This window comes from Callospermophilus lateralis, chromosome 6, assembly GCF_048772815.1.
Source record: "Callospermophilus lateralis isolate mCalLat2 chromosome 6, mCalLat2.hap1, whole genome shotgun sequence".
Classification (NCBI taxonomy): Eukaryota; Metazoa; Chordata; class Mammalia; order Rodentia; family Sciuridae; genus Callospermophilus; species Callospermophilus lateralis.
In genome coordinates, this window is record NC_135310.1 from 5,523,115 (window position 1) to 5,531,183 (window position 8,069).

The following is an 8,069-nucleotide window of genomic DNA, read 5'->3' on the forward strand; positions in this document are numbered from 1 at the left end:
GGGGTTGGGTCCCTGGGCTAACCCACGCTGGCCCCTTTTCACAAGGACTCGTTGGGGTTAGGGTCGGGGGTATGGTCGGAACAGTTGTGCCGTTCAACATCCCACCTCCTGGGTCTGTCAAGCGGTTTCTCGGGAGGTTGTTTGGCTGCTGTTTTGTTTTACAGGGTTGCCCAGCTGGCCTTGAACTCCCAAGTAGATGGGCCCACATGCCTAGCTCCGCTGTGACCGGACTCTTCAATCTCCTGAGGAGGGACATTTGGGCCTCTCCAGTATTTTGCTGTGATGAATGTTTTTGGACAAGTGATCTTGTGCACAATGCTTTCATTTCTCCTGGATGAACACCTGGGAGTGCAGCGAGAGGGTCACCGTGTGAATGGTGGCAGTACTTTCCTCTCTGGCCAACAGTGTGGCAGAGTCCTGCTAGGACAGCCTCTCTGCCTCGCCCTGCTGGACAGTGAGTGGGGTAGCTCAGGGGAACTCACCCCTCTCCTCAGGGCTCACCTTACCTGGTTTGGTGGGAAGCGGGTGCAAGTTCAGAGACTGTAGCTTCTAGGATCGATGGCCACTGAGGGGTCACAAGAACTTTCTTGAAGTGGCAGGTGGGGAGAACCTTGCTCTTCGATAGGGGAATCACACTTGCTGCCCACCTTGGAGAGGCTCCTCTGAGGCAGCTCAGATGTGTTCTGAGAGAACAGCAGGAAGCACCAGAGAACCATGGGAGCAAACACCCCTGGTCCAGCAGAGCCAGCCCCTGACCCCTCACCTGCTGCGCGTGAGGAGACCACAGCTCCTCCTCATTCCCCTTCACGGTGCTGATTCTCTGGTCCCTCTCCACGCCCTTCCCCCACGCCACCCTTCATTCATGCAGCATCATTTCGTTGCTGGAGGACATCTCTGTTTTATTTTGGTGGACCCAGAAACTGCCCAGAGATTCACTGGACCCCAGAGAGGGAAACAAAGAAGAGGAAAACGAGGGACTGGGCAAAGGGCAGGGAGGGGTGCTGGGGAGAAGGCAGGGCAGGGGACCTGCAGGCGGCGGCCGTGCAGCCTGCTCCTGCCCCTGGGGTGCCGCTGGAGGCTGGGAGAAGCGGAGGCCAGGCTCCCCCACCTCTGGGTTCCTCATGACCTCCAAGGCAGGTCGGGAGTGCGCCTGTGAGAAATAGATGGCCCACGGGTGGGTGGTGTGATGGAATAGGAAGTTATAACCCAGAGACACCCCTCGGAGGGGACCAGTGCTTTAAAAGCATGTCACCTCCCATCCCTTGCCTCATTTCTAATTGAATCAAACTACTGTCCTTATTCCTTTAGAATAAGGACCATCATCCCTCCTTCCCCCAAAGCAGCACTTCTAGTCTTTGAAGATTCATCCGGGAGATTGGGCTGGGAAACAGGGGGGACGTAGGAGGAGGGGGAGGGGTCCCTGTGGGACAGGCCTGGAGTGGGGTCCTACCCTGAATGGTCCCAGGGGACAGGCTTGGCTGTTGGGATTTGCCTACATCAGGCCAGAGAGGATTAAAAGGAGGGCAAGAAAGTAAAGGAAGACAAGAACAGCTCTTTGCGTGACGGCCATGGCAAGTGCCCGTCCAGCAGGGAGGGACTGTGGGAAAGTGCTGGCATCCCGGCCCTTTCAGCCCTGGTGAAAGCAGCCACTGGCAGCGGTGCCCCAGGAGCACCGGAAGGGCTCCAGGCTGGCACACGAAGCTCTCCACCCTGCCACATTGGGGGGTTCGCGGATTCCCAGGCCCCGGCAGACAACCTTGGGCCGAGTCCCACTTCCTCCCTGAGAAAGTCTTGGGCCCAGGGAGGGTGGCAGGAACCGTGGCCTCTCTCTGGGAGGGGAGTGCTGTCCCCTGCAGACGGCTTCAGACTGGGGTCACTTGGCTCACTGCCCCCTCACTGCCTCCGTGGAGGCAGAAGGAAAGAGGACTGGAGAGAGGTTTACGGTCCTCTGTCACCACAGATCAGAACTGCAGAATCTAATATTTGGAAGAAACTTTGGGATCAAGACATTCCTCCAACACAGAAGGGGAACAGAGGACCAGGGGAGTTAAGTTACTCGGCCCGGACCTCCCAGCTGTTTGGATCAGCTGGTCTGAGAACCTGGTCTCTGGATTCAGCTTGGGCAGGGCCCCTCACACCACCCAGAGGTAGAAACCAGAAAGCTCTGAGTCAACAATAAGTGCTGTCTTGGGCTGGACCTGTGAGGGAAGTGCTGCTTGGGTCAGTTCTGGGGACCGGTGACAGGGAGAAAGGAAGGGACTATGGTTCCCCACAGGAGGAAATGGGAAGTGTCTCAGGGATGGATGCCAATCACATGCCAATCATACCAACCTGGTGGCTGCACATGGTACACAAGCACTGACGTGCCACCCTGTGCCCTTAAGTGGGTGCAGTATGTGTCACTTGAAAATGTAAAAACAAATAGTGAGGGAGGGCTAGGGGAGCTTGGCTGGAGCCAGGGCCCAACCGCACCGGGAGGGGCCACAGAGCGGCACTAGGAGGAGGGGGCCCCTCCCCACACCGGCTCTTCATGGCTTTCCCCTTCTTGAAGTGTGGATGTCCCTGCTTGGACTCAGCATGCCCAGGTGCTAAGGACTCTGAGCCTCTGAAGGCCGACTTCCTGCCCAGTGTGGGAACCTCTGTGACCGGTGGCCCTTCTCCAGGCTTCCAGAGGGGAAGTCCCGTCACCTGGGTCAGCTTGGAGTGGGGTTTAAAGGCCACCCGGGAACACTTTCACGGAAACTGTGAACTCTGTGTGAGCAGAGCCTGGCCTGCTTCCTCCAGCTCCTCAGGAGATGCCCACGGTGGTGAGCCGCGAGAAGGACTGGGCCTGGGCACAACTAGCACAGACCTCACTGGCCCTCACGCTTCATCAGTGCGCTGTGAAGGAGAGTCACTTCCTTCTCTGAACACTGGTTTCCTCATCTGTGACGCCCCAGCGCCCACCTCACGGGTTGCTGTGAGCAAGAGTGACGATCTTACTCAGGCCTGGAGCGGCCTGCTGACCTGCAGTCCCCTGCCCAGCCGGCACATCCTGGGCCTCAGTTGTCCCCACCGATGCTCTGCAGCTCTTCTCCTGCCTTGGGGCAGAGGCACCATGGGCAGCAGGACAGATCAAACTCTGCCCAGGAGCGAGTAGGGGCGCACAGAAAGCTCCAGACTCTTAGGCCCGGGCTGCGGGAGCATGCGTCTGGCCGGTGGGGAGGAGGCTCTGGGCCCACCCCGCTCCCCGGCCTCCTTCCCCACCTGGGGGCACCATCAGTAGGGAGACCTCCACGCCTGGAGCTGTCATCTCTGTGGACAGTAGAAAGAGGTGTCGGGCTGGTGGCGTGAGTCTCATGCCGACTGTGTTCATGGAGCCATGGGACGGATTTAAACACTGGGCGCAGGTGCGAGCTGTTGAAAGAAGAGGGCAGAGCCGGAGACTGGGAGGACAGGTGTAGGATGGCAAAGGGGAGTCGGGTGGCCCATGAGCAGAGGCCATGTGTCTTTTGCAGGAGAACTGAGCCCAGCCGACACTCTCGCCATAAAATGCAGTGGAAACCACTTCCAAGTGACAGAGGCCATGTTCACCACGGCTGAAAACGCGGCTCCCCAGGGTCCCCCATAGCTCTGGTCACTGTGTGTGCGGGGGTGGAACACAATCTTAGGCACATGCTGGTGCAGACCTTACCAGAGCAGCATGGGGTGCTGTCACTGTGGCCACAGTGGCCACATACTCTCATTTCTATTTCTGTACTCGGTGTTCGTTTTATGTTTCTGTCTTTTTCCGTGTGTTTGGAGTGTTTCCTATGGAAAGGTCAACCTCGGGCCTGACAGGCCTCCTTCCACAGCCCCGTCGTCCGCCCATTTCCAGGTGGGGAACTGAGGCTGCCTGGGTCCTACTGGGGATCAATACTCTAGAGAGTCTGGAGCTTGGCCTGAGCCAGGGCCCAGCTGCACTGGCTTTCTCACCCTCCCACCAGCCCTGGGCTTCATTTTATCTTCCGGATTGGAGTCAGTCTCTGTTTTGAAGACTGACCTAGGACGCGGGGGCATCTATAGGAGGCCATCCCTCTCTAGCTAGAATCCTCAAACTATCACAAAGTCCCTGGGATCACCTTCTACTTGTTTTGCAGCCCTGCTGTGAACACGTCGGGATTCAGATTTTAACTCCCTTCTCTACAGACAGTACAAAGTTTGCTCTTGTGTGACGGTCACGCTGATGACCCCCCACACTCCTTGCCCTGTGCCTCTCACATGCCGTGCTGTGTCTGCCATTGTGAGCTCCCCAGGAACCACATGAGGAGGGAAGGTGAGCTCCCATGAGCCCGCGGTGGGCTCCCTCACCGCAGGGGGGCAACTGCTCTGTGGATTCCTGCAGACCTTTTCCAGAGGAAAGCTTTCCTTAGTCAGGACTCCTTTGTGGGACATTGTGGTATTTGTTACACATGTGGCCCCTGCCGTGTTAGTGACGCTATTAGCAATTCAAGCATGTCCTTGAATTGCTTTGCAACAGGGCATTTTAATCCTTTTGGTTGTTGAGCTCTGCAATGGCAAAACAGCACAGCAAGCAGGAGGCCGTCCCCACCTCCCAGAGACAAAGATCCACCACATAATGTGAGATCAGGGCAAAGCGGGTCACAGTTCAGGAATGTTTTGCAGTTGGGTTCTCTCTAAACTGAAAACATTCTTTTAATATGGAGAATTCCTAAGAGGGCCATAAAAATCCTGCTCTTATGACACAGTGCCCCTTCTGAATGAAGCCTACTGAAAGGGTGATTAGAAATTTACCTTTTTGTCAATAAAGTTCTTTATGGAACATTTATCTGGCTGCATTTGGATATAACGTCCATGGCCCCAGATGCATGAGGCAGGAACAGAAAGACCATTTAAAGCTGTGCTTCTAGAATGCCCCGATTATGCATCTCCCAGAATCCAGGGACACGTGGGCCTTGCTGCATGTGGACATAGTTTTAGCTGTAGGTTGCTTTCACCAACCCACGGAGACTTAGACCTGCAGCCACGAGGAAACGCTAACAGAGCCATCTTGCTCAGCAGGCGTGTGTCTGGTAGCAAAGTCACACGTCAGTCGGTTCAGCTGATCCAAATTCCTTGCATTTTGAGCCTTCACTAGAAAGTTCCCTTTTTGTATTAATATAACTGACTCTTTTTTTTTTTTTTTTAAGCTTCACATATAGAAATGACAATGACAGTGACTACTTGGAACGGCTACCTCCAGCAGGGAGACGTCTAAGCCTTTTTGTTTTCCTGATAATGCTTGAAGCAAAGAACATGGGTTTCACCATGGCTCTTCACTGGCTGATGTCAGCCATATTTTTCTCAGGGACATTCTGTGGAGTGGGGACAATCTGGTTGTCTTCCTGATGAGGGGAGGTGAAGGCGTCCTAGATTCCTAAGTCTGAATTAGATTCAGTTCCCTGAAGAGTCCTCTGGCCTAAAGGAGAATCACAGGAGTGGCCAGCCTTGAAAGCAGGACCCGTGGAGACCTGGCTTGAGGACCCCCGACTTTCAGCTTATCTGGGCCTTCTGATGGGCTGGGAATCCACGTCTGGGCAAAGCCTTGGTTTGGGACAGTGGCTCACCACTGCACAGGACACTTCTGTCACATGGAAGACCAACAGGCCTCAGCCTGGAGTTTGATTTGGTAATAATGAGCAGCACCCCAAGATCTTGCCTGTCTCTCAAACTCCCAGGTGATGCTGCTGTGCCAGGGACCCTACTTTGGGAACCACTGACCCAGGGTATGCTGGGGTTAATGCTGGTGGCCAAGGGGTTAGGACCCTCGGGTCGGTTCTGCTTAGCATCTTCGAGGATGTGGATTTAAATGGATGCTTGAGCCCCTTTCTGCTCGAGGCCCCTACAAGGAGTGTACATGGATTGGGACACGTTTGGAAGGGACCACACCCTGACTGCAGCCTCTCTGAGGTCTGGACTGTGAGGCTGCACGGTTCCCAAGAGCAGCCAGCCAGACATGTGGAGGGAGACGGAGTCTGCGACACCGGTGCTGTGCCCCTGGGGGACGTTTATCTCTCTGTCTGGGAGGCTCCTGTTTCTGGGAGCTCCAGGGATATTTAAAATACTTCCCTCCGACTTGGTTTAAACAGCATCTGGAATGGCTATCCCCATAGCACCACCCTTTTGCATTCTACAGTCCAGTGTCTTCGGTGGATCTAACACTGGGTTGATAATTCTTCCTCCTTTGAGACGGAGACCCTCAGATCGTCCAGTGAGCTCTAAGTCAGGGGGGTGGGTGGCTTCTGCATATGAGAGAAAACACTCGACCTTTGAGCTTCTGAGTTTGACTGATTTCACTTAGTTTGAGGGTCTCCATTTCCATCCACTTCCTGGCAAATGCCGTAAGTTCCTTCTTCTTAGTGGCTGAGTAGGATGACATGGTACACATTCACCACAGCTTCTTGATCGTCAAGAGTGGCCTTCTGAGGGAGGCCCAGAATGAGGCAGGGGAGGAGCAGAGTGTACACCTGGCCTAGGGGACTGCTAGTGCAGAGCTCCGGGGTGAGAACTTGCAGGCCCATTGGACCCCAACACAGAGGGGCTGCCCCACCACCTGGAATTGGCACTGTGGAAGGAAACAGCTCAGAGCAATGGGACCTCCTGGCTCCTGCAACACGCGGTTCCCGAGGGCTTCACCGCAGTGCTGGGATGGGGAGCTTTGGGGGTTTGTGTTGAAAGGGTCACTGGATTCCAGGAGAGGCTATCCCACAAGGAGGTAGATAGGCAAGATGGCTAGCTGGTCTAGAGGAGGTCGAGGGTGCCAGAACGAGGCTTGGCAGACAGGCTTTGTGAGGTTCTGGTCCAGATGTGGAATATCAGGGGTGGAGGGCTGTTGGGCTGAGGCACGGAGCATGGTGTGTGTGTGGGGGGGCAGATCAGAGAGTGGAAGGAATGGGATTTGGTTCATTTATCTGGTTTTTGACATGCTGGTGGAAATGTCCAGTGGGCAGTGGGCAGATGGGGCCCCCAGTTAAGTTCGAGAGTCAGTGGTGAGAGATGGCATGTGCAGCCATGGGGCTGGGTGCGGTTCCTAGGTCACAGCTGGGGGTGCAGCAGGAAGAGGCTGAGGCCCAAGCCCTGGGTCCTGCGAGGGTGGAGGTCAGGCAGAGGAGAAGGAGCACCAAGGAGGCCGAGAGGAGGCCGCGAGTCTGGGCGTCAGCAGTCCTCCCCGGTGACCGCTCCTTCTTCAGTGAGTTCGTCTCCACCTCCCTGGTGCTCGCTGGCAAGCAGACAGCACCTTCTCCTCGCTTCTCCCGGTGGAAACACTGCCCTTTCTTGGTGGGTGTGCCTGGGTTTACCTTCCAACCCTGGAGTTGCAGACCTGGGCTTCCTTGGTGCCTGGATGGGATCAGGACAGATCACAATGCCCTGAAATTACCATCTGAATTCTGTGTGTAGCGTACGCTCATCTGGGTAGAGGGTGCATAGTTTCCAAAGGATTCTTAAGGCAAGGCAATATTTCTCAATAATTTCTAAATAAAAGAGAAACTAAAGTAATAAATTCTCAGACTTATCAAGCACAGGAAGAGAACGCATCCTTTCACCCAGATTTAAACTTACAGAAACTTGGCAAAGTACAAATGAACCATGCATCCAAGTACCTTAAAAATATTCCCACTGGGGAAAGCAAAAGCCGACCCTTGAAACAGAAACGCGAGGAAACCAGCGAGCAGAGTGCACTTGCCCTGGGTATCTGTCTATGCCCTTAGCTGCGGGTAAGAGAACTGGCGAATTGTCCAGTCACTTACCCCAGGAGTGAGGCCTAAAACTGGGTAAGAGCCCAAATAATAAAACCCCTCCTTGAGGAGGGCACGGGCTGCCTTCTGCAGCGACTGCATTCCTCCTTAATGTCAGCAGTAGCCCCCGAACCAGAGGGGAAGCCACTGTCACTTGGGGTTGCTCAGAAACAAAGCCCACCCTGTGCATTGCATTCCCATCCAGTGAGTACACACTCACACATGTAAGACTGCAAAAGAGACCAAGATGGTGGGAGATATTTTTAGAATTAGATTCAACACCAAGATGTATTTTCCTTTGGAAAATGCTCTTGA